This window comes from Cupressus sempervirens, chromosome 6 (genome assembly GCF_028749045.1).
Source record: "Cupressus sempervirens isolate cs-2001-9-10 chromosome 6, ASM2874904v1, whole genome shotgun sequence".
Classification (NCBI taxonomy): Eukaryota; Viridiplantae; Streptophyta; class Pinopsida; order Cupressales; family Cupressaceae; genus Cupressus; species Cupressus sempervirens.
The window spans coordinates 223,134,099-223,149,974 of NC_143123.1; positions in this window are offsets into that span (position 1 = coordinate 223,134,099).

The following is a 15,876-nucleotide window of genomic DNA, read 5'->3' on the forward strand; positions in this document are numbered from 1 at the left end:
ATTTGCCAAGCTTGACCAAGTAGATAGTAGGTGCCGAGAAAAGTTAGTACAAGCTGAGCAAAAAGTCAGTTGGAGCTGAGTAAAAGAATATTCTAGTGGATGCTGAGCAAGTTAGTATATGGTGGGCAAGTTAGTAGATGCCAAGTAATTTTTAGTTGATGCCAAGCACCAGTAAATCCAGTTGATGCTGAGAAATTTTATAGTAGATGCCTAGTAACACAGTATGTGCCGAGCATTAGAAGGATGATAATGCCGAGTTGCTGCATTATGACAAAGATCAAAGATTCGCCAAATAAAAGTTGACAAGTTTATTTTCTTGAAACTTGTGAATCAAGAGGAAGATAAGATTGATGAGCTGGTGGCACAGAATCTTATGTAAACCATTTTGGAGGCAAATTCAAATGTATTCTAAGAGAAGTTTCTAGAAAAAACAAGATATGGGGTAGACACATTGTATCCTATCTAGTCCATCGAAAACGCTAATTTTGGTGATGGATAATGAGTAGGAAAAGTGTTCTAGTTTCCTATATGTAGGAATGTTTGGTCATGAAGCAAAGAGTTAGAGAGTTTTTAATGCAAAAATCTGATAAGGAGAACGAAACGGGTTTTGATTCATAAAGTGACCCAAGTAAAGAAGTCTGAAATGGCGTACTAAGAAAGAAGGCTTAAAGAGGATGAATGCTTGAAGGGTGAACAAGCTATCAAAGTTGCAAAAATTGGAAGCCAAGTAGATTTGAGGACTGAACAGTGACACACAATCTGCAAGGTTGGTTGTAAGTTGTATTAGATCAAAGCTCTATTGTTACTTTCTAACAATTGTATCAGCCTAGTGTAAATCCTTTGGAGTAAGGTTGACTTAACAATCATTGGAAAATCTTTTAATAGGGTGGCATTCCAAGTGAATGGCCTAAGGTCCTCTAACAAGGCTCACTTTTGATAGGGTGATTGAAATCCCTTAATCAGGTCACATTTAATAGTGTGTATTATAACCTTTAACAAGGTTGGCCTTTAATAGGGCCTCACTTTAGAAGAGTGAAAAGGAGTAGCATGTTACTGGTGGTTTTTCCCAAATTGGGTTTCCACATTAAATCATTGTGTCAAATGTGTTGATGGATATGTTGTGTTTCATGCTTTACATTTCTGCAAGTTGATTTGACTGTAACATATTAGTTTTAGTTAATACACAATGAATGCATGCGTGCTTAAGAATGTTTCCTGGATTCATTGAATTGTGAAAAGTTTTATTTGTACATCTGAACCTTGAATAACTAATTCACCCCACCCCCCCCAGTTATTCTGAAAGATTTCCAACAATTGGTATCAGAGCCATCTACTTAAGAGGATTAGTTTTAAGGTACTAGAAGCACAAAGATCAAGATGTCAAAAAGAGAGGTACCCAAGCTCAATAGAGATAAATTTCCTAGATGGAAAAGTTTGATGAAGCTACACCTTGGAGGACTTGGAGATTATGCACAATCTTGCATTTCCGTACAACATGTTGATCCAACATAAGCCCTAACTACTGAAGATTTGAAGAAAAAGAAAGAACACAATTAGGTGATGTTGGAGTTTGCCTCTATCCTAGGCTATGCTGAATTTGATGATATCAAAGGCCTCAAAAGTGCAAAGAAAATGTGGGATGCCCTAGACACCATCTATGGAGGAGACAAAAATGTTCAAAGAGCCAAGTTAGAGAGCCTCAGAGATAAGTTTGATGACATGAGAATGGAAGAAGGTGAGAATATTGTTCAATATGTTGCTAGAATAAAAGAAGTTGTTAGTGCAATAAAAGGTGCTACTGGTAAAATATATATGATGATACTGTGCTAAGTAAAGTCTTAAGAACATTGTTTCGTATGTATGCCATTAGAGTATCTACAATCTAAGAGTTAAGATGTATACAAGGAAATGATCTAACCCTTGAAGGTCTGGTAGGAAAACTCACTACTTTTGAACTATCCAATTTTGACAACTACAGACCAGAGAACATTGAATCAACTTTCAAAGAAAAATTGCTACTGAAGAATTATGAGGAGGTAAAGCAAAAGAAGAGGAAAAGAAAGATAAAGTATGCATCTAGCGGCAGTAACACAAATGAGGAAGACATTAAATAATTGGAAGCATTGTTGGCTAGAAGATTTCACAGAGGAAAAGGAAAGTTCAAAGGTAAGTTACCTATGATTTGTTTCAATTGTAATGAAGTTGGTCATATTGTAGTAAGATGTACATAGAAGAAGAACTATAGAGAAGGAAACAAGCACAAAAATAGAAGAGAAGATGATGGAAGAGATTGCAGAGACAAAGGCAAGAAGTCATGCTACATTGCTGATGAACATGGCTCTGATGAAAATGATGATGAAGTGGTATATGTTGCAATGAAGGACAAATTTCATGAAGATGAGGCAACTACACTTATGACTTGTGTGAATAAAAATGATAAATGAATCATTGATAGTGGATGCTCACATCACATGACTAGAAACAAAAGTAAGTTCATTACCTTAACCTGTTATGATGGAAATAGCATAAGATTTGGTAATGATGCACCATGTTTGATAAAAGGAAAATGGTCTATCAAACTCACAGACAAGATTTCATGTGACAATGCTTATTATGTTGAAGGATTGAATCATAACTTGTTAAGTGTGTCACAATTGAATAATTTGGGATGCAAAGTTGAGTTTGAAAATAAATCAGCCAAGATATATGATACAAATGGAAACTTGATTGAAAAAGGTGATCAAACTAGAAGTAATCTATTCTGTCTAGATATAGAAGATGCTACTTGTCTTATTGCAAAATTTGATGATGTATGGCTTTGGCACAAGAGATTATATTATGTTAATTTTGATAATCTGATTAGTATTTGTAGTGCCTGCCCCTAGTCTACATTTTCCTAATTTACATTTCTGCTATTATTACCAAACTCTTTTAGGCTAATTTTATGTTTGATGATTAGTAGCATTATCTTGAGATTATTAGATATTGTTTCAGACTCAGTTGATATATGATGAGATTACTTGGTACTCTATACTTCATGTGCGCATGATGATTATTACAATGTTGTTAAATTATTGATGATGTTTAGTTAGATGGATTATCATATGTGTTTTTCTTGTGGATACTTACCCCATATTGCATGTGTATGGTGTGGGTGTTTGTTTTCTTTATGTATGACATTTATGATGTGGTTAAGGAAGGGACTCATAGTCACCTGCTAGTTGGGATGTACATGATGCACCACTTCCTTCCATTGCCTATTTAGCTTAGTATATATTATGTATGTACATGTGTGGATTTTATGTAGGTTGCAGGTACCGGGTATCGACTTCCCTGAATTGCCAAGATGAGTGCACCCTATCGCATTATCTTAATGGTAAGAGAGGGGAGATAGATTCTTAAGTCCAAATCCTAAACCTTTGAGCTATTCATCCTAATTGACAATTAGGACAAGTATCTGAGTCGTTTACCTTCTGAATGCGTCAGATGACGTTAATTCGTGATTTTAAACCCTTAGTTTGATTTTGTATGTGTTTTACTATGATGGATTTTTGTATTTTACTTTATGAGTTTTTGGTGAATTTTTGTTAATTAAGTCTAATTAAAAAGATTTAATTAATGATTTAATTTAATGGAAAATTAAATGCTGTGTTAATATTTTAATTAATTAATTGAGAAATTAATTATATAAAAAGAGTCAAATAAAAGAATTAAATTTGAGAATAAATCTATAAGTTTAAATTTGAACGTGATAATATTTAGTTAATTTAATTATATATATATATATATATATATATATATATATATATATATATATATATATATATATATATATATATATATATATATATATATATATATATATATATATATATATATATATATATATAGTTGGAGTGCATTTTTAAATAAATGCTAAATAATAATATTATTTAAATTAATAGATAGTTATCAAAATTAATGTTCAAAAATAAATTTAGAAGTGGGAAAAGAAATTAATTTATTAAAAGTTTCATGATTGCATAATACGTGCATGAGACTAAATTAAATAAATCAATTTAAAAAAGGTCAAGTAAAAATTAAATAAAGAAATTTAATGAATTATTGTATGTGCATGGAAAAGATAAAAGAAAGACAAATAAAAGTTAATAAAGAGTTAAAAAGGTGTGAGCAAAGAGTTCTCTTGGGTGAACGCACAATTAGTGCCTCGATTTTAGGGAGAGAACTCCTTATCACAATTTAGGGGTTCATTTTTCAAAAAATTGGGGAATTTTGGAGGAGAAGAAAATTTTCAGAGAAGGAGAAAGTTCTAAAAAGGGAATTGTTCTCTATAGATTTCTAGAGCATAGAAAATTAGCATCAATGTCTAGGTAGACGCTTGTGAAAATTTGCATAATTTAAATATGTTCTTTTAATTCTTGTCTTCTTTGTGTTTGTTAGATGATTGTCTGGATAATTCTGGTGAAAAATATATATCACGTTGTGGATTCTGGATATTGAAAAATTATTCTGTACATGGAATGTTTTAATTGTTCAATGTAATTTCTCTCCAGTAGATTATAGTTTGAGAAAACTTACTAGGAAGGGTTGAATTTTATTGGAAAATCTTCTAAAAAATAATAATAATAAGGAAATAAAGAATGGGTACCTAGTATTCGTCTATCAGATTTATTTCTGAGTCTTGGTAAAAGAATATATATATATACAATAAATATATATTTATTTAAAATAAATTTAGTTAAAACCAAATTCATTATTCAAAATTATTAAAAGAAAATTTATATTGGCAATGAATGTAGAAATGTTTAAAAAAACATTGGTTTTAATTTTAAAAAAAAATATATAAAAAAATGTTATTGGGAGGGGGGGGTTTTACCCCACCCCATCCCCATAGTACTATGTCGGCAGCAGTCATACCTATTGTCGCAAGTACTGCCACTATCGTCACAGGCCCTGTGACAGAGGGTAGGGCCGCACAACTTTTAAAATAAGCCTCAGTGATTATTATAAAATCACTTGTTTTTTTTTTTAAAGTTTTGTTTTCAATTTATATTTTTATAAAGTTTAAATGTTATTAAGTTGTTAATAGTTTTGATTAAATACTATATATTTATTAAGTATTATATATGTTATTTAATAATTATGAAAATACTATTTAATGTGTTAACCAAATTTTGAATTATAAAAAAAAATGATGTGTTATTATAATGATTTAAAATCATGTTTTAATAAATTATTATTATTAAATTAATTAATTGTTTTAAATTATGTTAATATTTAATTTAAGTCTTGATTACTGTGAATCAATGGGAATCTTACCATTAGCAAACTTAAAAGCAAATATAATATTTACCTTAGTAAATTTAGGAAATTGATTTTTAAATCATGGGGTAAATATTTGTTTTTACTTAAGCTAATACTTGAATTTATTATAAGGAAAACGATGGAAATATTTCTTCACTTGTTAGCAAACTCTGAAATGGAAACTAAAACCCCACGTTTAACTTAACTATGTGCTTTCAACAAATTGAAACATGTGCTTGTATCTTGTTTTCTTTATGCTATTTATCTTTGGAGTTTTTAGGTTGACTAGATTGTTGACCAGTTGTAGGACATCTACCAGAGGCTCGAGGGTTTTGTGAGTGTGGTATCATGTTGACTCGATCTCGATCATTATTGCTCAACCATGAATGTAATGGTATGCTTATGATGAGTATGTTTTTATTGTTGGTTAATATATTTCAGTGTCTTTGTGGGATAGCAGGATATATGCTATGAGATACTCGATTAACCATTATGAGTCATTGATCAGTATTGTTGGATTACTTTTCGGTTGCTCATTGAGAACTGATGGATATTGTGATTTATCTTGTTGCTTTCCAGTTGCTCGTAGAGAACTGATGTGATTACTATGATTATCTTTATGATGCTTCCCAGTCACTTGTATAGGACTGAGGTGAATTTACTATGATTATGTGATTTGTGATTTCATGAGCTTAGGGTAGGTTATCTATATGCAGTGTCAAGAAGTGGCTTGTGATGGGGGCGAGGAACCCTAAGTGGTCTTGGGGGTAACCCATTGTAAGTTGTTTAATAAGTGATAACTTTACACTTAATACTGACTTAAATGAACCTAATAAGAGATAATTGTATGTTCTCACCCGTGCCTCTTGTGCTAATACATACTAGGATGGGAGTAGAGAGAACGCTTGGTTATGACCTTGCATTCCATAGTATGCCTTGTCAGTGCGAGACGATACTAGTGGCCACAGGGATCACTAGGGACTCGGGAGTCCTAAGGGACTGCTCAGGTAACTTCGAATGTGATTTGTGTGATGAGACTTTCTTACTTACATAGTAGATACCTACGTGTCTTTGTGTGCCTTTGGGTCTAGATGTCGATCTATGTGTTGGAACCTTTGAGTTAGTTTACTTTTAGGATTTCCTAGACTTAGAGAGTTCTTGTGTTATGTGATTTGATATCCTATTTGGGACTTGAAACTATCTCCTCAGCACGGTGGGAGTGGACCATTTAGGTTCCACGCAATCGGGTGTTAGTGCTTTTTACTCTTACCATTGAGAACCGTCTGTGGTCACTGTGGTTGGAGCATTCTTTGTTGGCATATACCTTCATTTTGTTCATGGATCATTATGATAGATGGTTATATTTTATAATGAATGTTATATCTTTTGATGTATGGATGTATTATGTATGGTGGATGATTTCATTTATTTTTATTGCACATGTATCATGGATCCGAAGAGGATGATGTATATCTATTTTTACATATGTATAATATTTTAAGCCTTTCATACCTTGTGACATGTACAATGGATGAATGAGCATTGTTAATTAATTTTCCAAGAGGCATTCAGAACAAATGTATATTAAATGGACATTGGAATTTTCATTATTCTTTCATATGGATGTGGTAATTAATGGACTTAGTTTTAGATTAGATTTAAATGTGATTCAACGTCTGGGATCTTTAAGGAATGCAACCTGTTATGTATGTTATTGCTTCCGCTATTATGTGTTTGATGTGAATAATGTATCTTTCATGTTTCAATTTTTTTTATATTATCAAACTTAGTCAAACTTTAGGTTATTTCTTTTGGATCCCTTGGCAGGGCATTATAGTATCAGTAACATGAAAAGAGTTAGAGCTTTTCCTAAGTTGAAGAAACCAAAAAATATAATGTGCAAACAATGCTAGTTAGGTAAGATGACAAAGTCAAGCTTTAAAAGAAAAGCTTATACCTTTTAAAGAAATACTTGAAATTGGTCATACTGACTTGTGTGGACCTATTAAAGTGAAAAGCTACAAAGGAGATATGTATATAATGTCATTTGTTGATGATTACTCTATATAATGCTATTTGTTGATGATTACTCTAGGATGATGATAGTCATGTTTCTAAAACAAAAATCAGATGCTTTTAAAAATTTTAAATGGTACTTGGCAAGAGTTGAAAAAGAAACAAGTAAGAGTCTAAAATGCTTGAGATCAGATAGAGGAGGAGAATTCACTTCAAATGAGTTTGAGATGTTTTGTAATGACAGAGGAATCAAAAGATAGACATATGCACCTAGGACCCCTCCATAAAATGGAATTGCTAAAAGCAGAAACAAGTCTCTAATGGATTGTGCCATAACACTCATGATGGAGAAGAATATTGCTTTGAAATACTAGAGAGAAGCTGTAAGTACTATTGTATACACCTTGAACCATGTGTAAGTCAAGAAAGGTACTCATTCAACACCTTTTGAACTATGGTATGGATATCCACCTAATGCAAAATACTTTAAGGTATTTGGAAGCAAATGCTATATTCTTAAAGATGTTAGGAGTGGAAAGTTTGATGCAAAAAGTGAAGAAGGTATATTCTTTGGTTACTCCACAAGAAGTAAAGCTTACAAGTGTTTAAATACTAACACTAACAAAATTGTGGAAAGTGCAAATGTGAACTTTGATGAGTTTTCAGAACTACATGAGGCTAAACCTACAAAAGAACTAGAAGAGTACAAATCATTTGCATACTGTTATGAAGGAATGCCTACTAAAGAAGATGCTACAAACAAATAGCAAGTCTCAAAAAATACCAAGTCACAACTTGTGAATATTGAGTTGCATTCAGATGCTGAGTTGCAGAATGAGGAAAATGCAAAATTTGACTCTGAGATTAGCACACATGAAAGAGATGCTGAAACAAGTGACAGAGATGTACACAATGATATTGAAGCTGAGAGATAGAATGTAGCTACAAAAACTAAGCCTAGACTATCCAAATATGTCAAAAGACATCACTCTGCAAATCAAATGATTGGAGACAAAGATGCAAGGCCAATGACAAGAAATAGATTAAGAAGTGAATCATGTTTGTTAAGCATGAAGGAACCTAAGATAGTGAGAGATGCATTGGAAGATGATGATTGTTACAAGGCTATGGAAGAAGAAATTCAGCAGGTAGAAAAGAATAAGACTTGGAGTCTAGTTTCTAAACCAGAAGACAAGAATGCGATTGGAACAAAATGGGTATTTAGAAACAAGTTAGATGAGAATGGTGAAGTGACAAGAAATAAAGCAAGACTAGTTTGCAAAGGGTATGCGCAAGAAGAAGGAATTGACTATGGCGAAATATTTTCCCCTATTACAAGAATGGAAGGAGTTAGAATTCTGCTTGCTTATGCTGCATACAAAGGTTTCAAAGTTTATCAGATGGATGTTAAGTCTATATTTCTAAATGGCATATTAGAAGAAGAAGTCTACATAGAATAGCTAGAAGGTTTTGTTGATAAAAATAATAAGAACATGGCATGTAGATTGGACAAATCCCTACATGGATTGAAAAAAGCACCAAGAGCATGGTATGAGAGACTTCATACTTATCTTGTTAAAATTGGATTTGAAAGATAGATGATAACATGAATTTGTACATGAAGATAGATAAAGAAAATGGTATAATGTGATTTGAAATATTTGTTGATGATATCATATTTGGAGGACAAGATTCTTTGTGTAAAAATTTTTCAAATTAGATGAAGCAAGAATTTGAAATGTCAATGTTTGGTGAGATCACATTTTTTGTGGGATTACATGTTTATTAGATGAGATATGTTGTATTTATCACTCAGTAAAAATATGTCAAAGAGATATTGAAGAAATTTGGACTAGAGGATTCAAAACTAGTAAGTACACCTATGGTGATAGCACTCAAGCTATCAAAGAATAATAATTTAGCTAAGGTAAATCAAACATTATATAGATCCATGATTGGAAAATTGCAATATGTAGTACACAATAGACCTGATATTGCATTAGCTGTGGGGATAGTTGCAATATTCTTTGCTAATCCCAAAGAGAATCACTTGATGGCTATGAAAAGGATAATGAGATACATGAAAGGAACACAAGAGTTTGGTTTATACTATAAGAAGAATGAAAAGTTTTAACTAAAAGCCTAGACTGATGTTGATTGGGCTAGAAATATTGATGACAGAAAGAACATCAATGGAGGAGCATTCTTCTATTGGATATAATTGTCTAATTGTGTGTTGTCTTTGATGTTACACAAATGCCATATCAATTAGTAGTTAGTGCTTACCAAGCTCACTTGGTCACCAAGACAATTTTCCTTGTCTACTGAGTGTTCCTGAAGTTTACTCTACGAAGACAGTGTCTACCAAGATCACTTGGGCATTGATGGGAATTATGGCAGAAAGTAGTGTTAACTGAGTTCACATGGTTAATGAAGGAAAGTTGGATAGAGTTAATGCTAACTGAGCTCACTCAGTTACCAAAGGATTTTTGCAAGTTTGTAGTGTTAACCAAGCTTCTAATGGTTAACACAGGAAATCATCTTAGAACCAATGTTTACTGAGTAGGGTTGACTAATAAAGGATTTTGTTGTTTTGGCATAAAAAGCTTAATTACTTCAAGTATTGTTTCTAGCCGACTATGGTAATGATTATTGGTTATTGTAATTTGAATTTGGGCCAACTTGACAATCTAGATGGTATAAATGAAAAGTCAAGTTGAGATTTCTAGTGTGTGTAAGTGTGTTGATTGAATTAAGAAGAAAAAAATGAGAGCAAACTTGAAGGATAAGCAAGTATCCTTGTGGAGCAGAGAAGTGTTATTTGATCAGGAAGGATCAAGTATGAAGTAGAATAGAGATCTATAATCAGCAATTCAGTTGCATCACAATTAGGTCATTTCATTGTTACTCTTTAACCATTGTAGTAGTGATCTAAAATCTTTTAATAGAGTTGGTTTAACATCCAGTTGTAAATCCTCTAACAAAGTGACAATTCCATTGAATTTTTTTAAGACATCTTACAAGGCCACTCCTTATAGGGTGATTAAATCCTCTAACAAGGTCACACTTAACAATGTGTTTTGTAACCTTTAACCGGGTTGGCTCCTAATAGGGCTCACTTCAGAAGAGTGAAAAATAGTAACTAGTTACATTGGTGTTTTTTCCCATATTGGGTTTCCACGTTAAATCCTAGTGTCTCATGTATTCATGTTATTTGTCTTAATCTTGCAAGATTAATTACTATTAATGTCTTAAGATCTGATAAAAGTAATTCACACTTTGCATTTACTGAGTTACAACATTTTATGTGTGTTTATTGAGTAACAATAACAATCAATTTTTTCAGTCTAAATTTTATTGTTGACATCTAAGGGATTTGGAATTTATTTTAATGGTAACTAATTCACCACCCCTCTTAGTTACTCCTTCTATATTTCCAACAATTGGTATCAGATCTTTTGGTGCTTGCAAGAAAGGTTTCAAGGACCTAACCTAAAGATCAAGATGTCTTACAAGAGAGAGATTCCAAAGCTAAACAGAGATAACTTTTTAACATGGAAGGGACTCATGAGACTTCATCTAGCCACCATTAGTGATTCAAGCTTGAAATACCTTGATGAAGAATACACAACCCCTACTAGTACATTATCTGTTGGAGATCTTGCTGAGAAAAAGGACCATAACATCATGATGATTGATATTGCATCTACTCTCAACTATGATGAATTTGATGAGATCAAAGATTGTAAAAATGCTTTTGATATGTGAAAAAAGATAAAAGAATTCTATGGTGGTGATGAAAATGTAAGGAAAGCCAAAGAAGAAAGCCTTAGAGGATAGTTTGATCAGATAAGAATGAGAGAAGATGAAAATGTTGCCAAATATGTGGAAAGAATCAAAGCTAGTGTCAATGCAATTAGAGCCTCTGGAGGAGAAATCAAGGAAGAAACTATTGTAAGTAAAGTTCTTAGAACATTGCTTCCAATTATAGTATCTACTATTCAAGAAAAGAGGTGTGATCCAAATCACAAGTTAAGTTTGGATGCCTTGGTAGGAAGATTGATAGCTTTTGAGCTAGACAACTTTGACAATTATGTTCCAACTTCCAAAAATGTTTAGTGTGCATTCAAAGCTAAAATTTCACTCAAAGAGAAAGGAAAGAAAATAAAGGACATTAATTTAGAAAGTGAAGAAGAAACAGAGGAAATTTTTGACAGTGATCTTGAAGTTGTTGAAGCTTTACTTGCAAAGAAACATTCTAGGGGAAGAGGAAAATACAAAGGTAAAGTTCCCCTAATCTACTTTTCATGTGAAGAAATTGGTCATATTACTGCCAAGTGCCCAAAAAAAGAAAGTAAGGATGAGAAGAAGAGTCACAAGTACAAAGGCAAAAATGATTTCAAAAATCACAAATCCTACAAGGACAAAGGTAAGAAGATTTTTTTTATGACTGAAGATTCTAATAACAGTGAGGATGAAATAGTATACATTGCTATAAAAGATGAATCTGATGAAGAAGAAGATAATATGACACTTACCTCTCGTGTTAGTAAAAATGACACATGGATCATAGACAGTGGATGTTCACATCATATGACTGGAGACAAAAAAAATTTGAACATTTTGAACACTATGATGGAGGTAGTGCAAGGTTTGGAAACAATGAACCTTGTTGCATGAAAGGGAAAAGCCAAATCTCATTAACCAAAGAACTTGTATGTGATAATGCTTATTGGGTTAAAGGACTAAAACATAACTGTTGAGTGTGGCTAAACTAATCAACATTGGATTCAAGGTAGAATTCATGAATGGCAAGGCAAGACTATTGGATGACAAAGGGAATCTGATTGGATCGAGCAAACAGATAAGAGGTAACCCATTTTATCTTGATCTTGGTGATTGCTTATGTTTTATTGCTCAAATGGAAGAAAGTTGGTTATGGCATAGAAGACTATGTCATGTAAACTTTGACAATATGGTCAAGATAAGAAAATTCAGAAAAGTAAGAGGTATCCCTAGTTTGAAGAAACTAGATGTTGGATTATGCAAAAATTGTCAGATTGGTAAAATGGGAAAGACTAGTTTTAAAAGAAAAAACCATCAATCTGAAGATGTTTTGAAAATCGTGCATACTGACCTATGTGGACCCATTGGAATAGAAAGTTATAGTGGAGAAAAAATATTTATTCTTTTTGTTGATGACTATTCCAGAATGATGACTGTTATGTATCTTAGAGAAAAGTTAGAAGCATTTGAGAAATTCAAATGGTATTTGGCAAGAGTAGAGAAGGAAACATGGAAAAGATTGAAATGCTTAAGATCAAATAGAGGTGGTGAATTCATCCGCAATGAATTCAATAACTTTTGCATTGAAAGAGGAATTAAAAGATAGGTAATAACCCTTGGTACTCCTGAGTAGAATGGAATAGCTAAAAGAAGAAACAGATCCATCATGGATTGTGCAAGGACTTTAATGATTGAAAAGAATGTTGCTATCAAATACTGGAAGGAAGTCATCAACACTATAGTTCATACTTTGAACTAAGTTCAGTTGAAGAAGGACTCACATAAAACTCCCTATGAATTATGGTATGGCTACAAACTCAATATAAGTTACTTAAAAGTATTTGGTAGTAAATGTCATATCGTAAAAGAGTCTAGAAAATATAAATTTGATGTGAAAGGTGATGAAGGCATATTATTAGGATATTCTTGTAGAAGTAAGGCATATAGATGTTTGAATTTGTCTACTTATAAAATCATAGAAAGTGCACATGTGAGAATTGATGAGTTTGCAGAAAAGAATGAAGAAGAAAGCAAAAGAGAACCAGAAGATTACATAAGATTTTTATACTTTGAACCTAATACATTGCCAGACACATCTAACAATAAGGAGACTTCACCTCCTGAGTCTTGCTCAACTATTGAGTTGCAAGAAGTACAAATTGAGTCACAGGGACCTGAGTCACATTCTGAGGCTACTGAGCTAATGCCTACCGAGTCTAAACAACCCAAGCCAAAAGTTGAAATTCAAAATGAAGACAATGTGATTCATTCAAAAGGAAAAGAACTTGTATTGGCCAAGTATGTCAGAAGGCATCATGCACCTAATCAGATTATTAGAGATAAATTAGAAGGTACTATAAAAAGAAGCAAACTAAAAGGTACATGTTTACTTGTTGATTTTGAACCTAGAAGTGTTAAAGATGCATTGAAAAATGAAAGTTGGATTGAGGATATGAATGAAGAAATAGAAAAAATAGAGAAGAAAAAAACTTGGACCCTTGTACCTAGGCCTAAAGATAAAAATTTGATTGGAACAAAATGGGTATTCAGAAATAAGTTGAATGAAGATGGACAAGTATCAAGAAACAAAGTGAGACTGGTATGTAAAGGCTATTCTCGAGAAGAAGGAATTGATTATGGTGAGACTTTTGCTCCTATTGCAAGATTATAAGGTGTTAGGACTCTACTTGCACATGTAGCTCATAGAGGATTCAAAGTATATTAGATTGATGTTAAATCTGCATTTCTCAATGGTATTCTTGATGAAGAAGTCTACATTAAACAACCAGAAGGTTTTTTTGATTGAGACAAAAGAGACATGGTCTACAAATTACACAAATCATTGTATGGTTTGAAACAAGCTCCTAAAGCATGGTATGAAAGGTTACATAACTATTTTATATAGATTGGTTTTTAGAGAACTAATGATAACAATAGTTTTTATATTAAGGAAGGACTAGATAACAAGATTGTATTGGCAGAGATATTTGTGGATGACACTCTATTTTGCAAGGAATGATGATCTATGCAAAGAATTTTTAGAAAAAATGAACAAAGAGTTTGAAATGTCTATGTTTGGTGAGATAAAATTCTTTGTTGGATTATAGATATAGCAAAACAAGAATGGTATCTACATTACTCAATCTAAATATATCAAGGAGATACTCAAGAATTTTGGAATGGAAGATTCAAAACCAATTGGAACCCCTATGTGTATTGGACTCAAGCTCACCAAAGATGATGATTTCAAAGAGGTAGATTAGACCTTATACAGATCAATGATTAAAAAATTACAATATGTAGTTCACACAAGGCCTGATATTGCTTTAGAAGTTGGGATAGTAGTAAGATTCTTAGCTGAACCCAAAGAAAATCATATGATGGCAATCAAAAGAATTTTGAGATATCTGAAAGGTATTGAAGACTATGTTTTATGGTACAAACTTGGAGGAAACTTAGATCTAATTTAGGTATTCACTGATGTTGATTGGGCAGGAAATCTTGATGATAGAAAAAACACAAGTGGTGGAGCATTCTTTCTTGGTAAAAAGTTGGTATCTTGGACAAACGAGAAGCAAAACTATATATCCCAATCTATAGTAGAAGCCAAATATGTTACAAAAATAGTAAATTGTTCTAACATTGTTTGGTTTAAACAATTGTTGGAAGGCATGAAAGTTGAGATCAAAGAACTAGTTGTCATGTTTTGTGATAAAACCAACACAATTAACATATCAAAGAACCCAGTGATGCATTCCAAAACTAAAAACATTGCTATAAAATATCATTTTGTTAGAGAATTGGTGTAGGGTAAAGAAATTAGATTGGAATATGTTCATACAAAAGAACATATTGCAGACATATTCACCAAGCCATTACCTAAGGATGCATTCTTGTATCTAAGAGGTAAGTTAGGGGTCATTCCCCTATCTAAAGCTCACTAAATGAAGTTTTAGTGGTGCATCAATAAGAACCAAGTTGAAGACTAATTAGTTGATGCAACATAGTCAAAGAGAATATTGCATATGAATAAGTACTCAAGGTACATTGATACTAATTTGGTATGTATTGTCTTTGGCATGTGTTGTCAAAGAGGGAGAAGATTATTGTCATATCTTTCTGAAATTTGTTTATATCTTTCTAAGGGAGAAGTATACTATCATAGAAGTTATGTAATTCCTTCATAGAGGGAGATTACTGCATGAAAGAAGAAGCTTTTGGTAAAAAATCTAAGATGGAGAAACTTTCTATCAGAAAAAGTCTTGTTCTCAAGTTTTATTGTGCTATGACATGTTGTGTTGCCATCAATGCAAAAGAGGGAGATTGTTGGATACAATTGTCTAATTGTGTGTTGTCTTTGATGTTACATAAATGTCATATTAGTTGGCAGTTAGTGCTTACCAATCTCACTTGGTCAACAAGACAGTTTTCCTTGTCTACTAAGCATTCTTGAAGTTTACTCTGCGAAGATAGTGTCTACCCAGCTCACTCGGGTGTCGAAGAGAATTATGGTGGAAAGTAGTATTAATTGAGTTCACATGGTTAATGAAGGGAAGTTGGACAGAGTTAATGCTAACTGAGTTCACTCAGCTACCAAAGGATTTTTGCAAGTTTACAGTGTTAATCAGGTTTCTATTGGTTAACACAGGAAATCATTTTAGAACAAGTGTTTACCGAGTAGGGTCAGCTAATAAAGGTCTTTTTTGTTTTGGCATAAGAAGCTTAATTACTTCAAGTATTGTTTCTAGCCAACTATGGTAATGATTATTG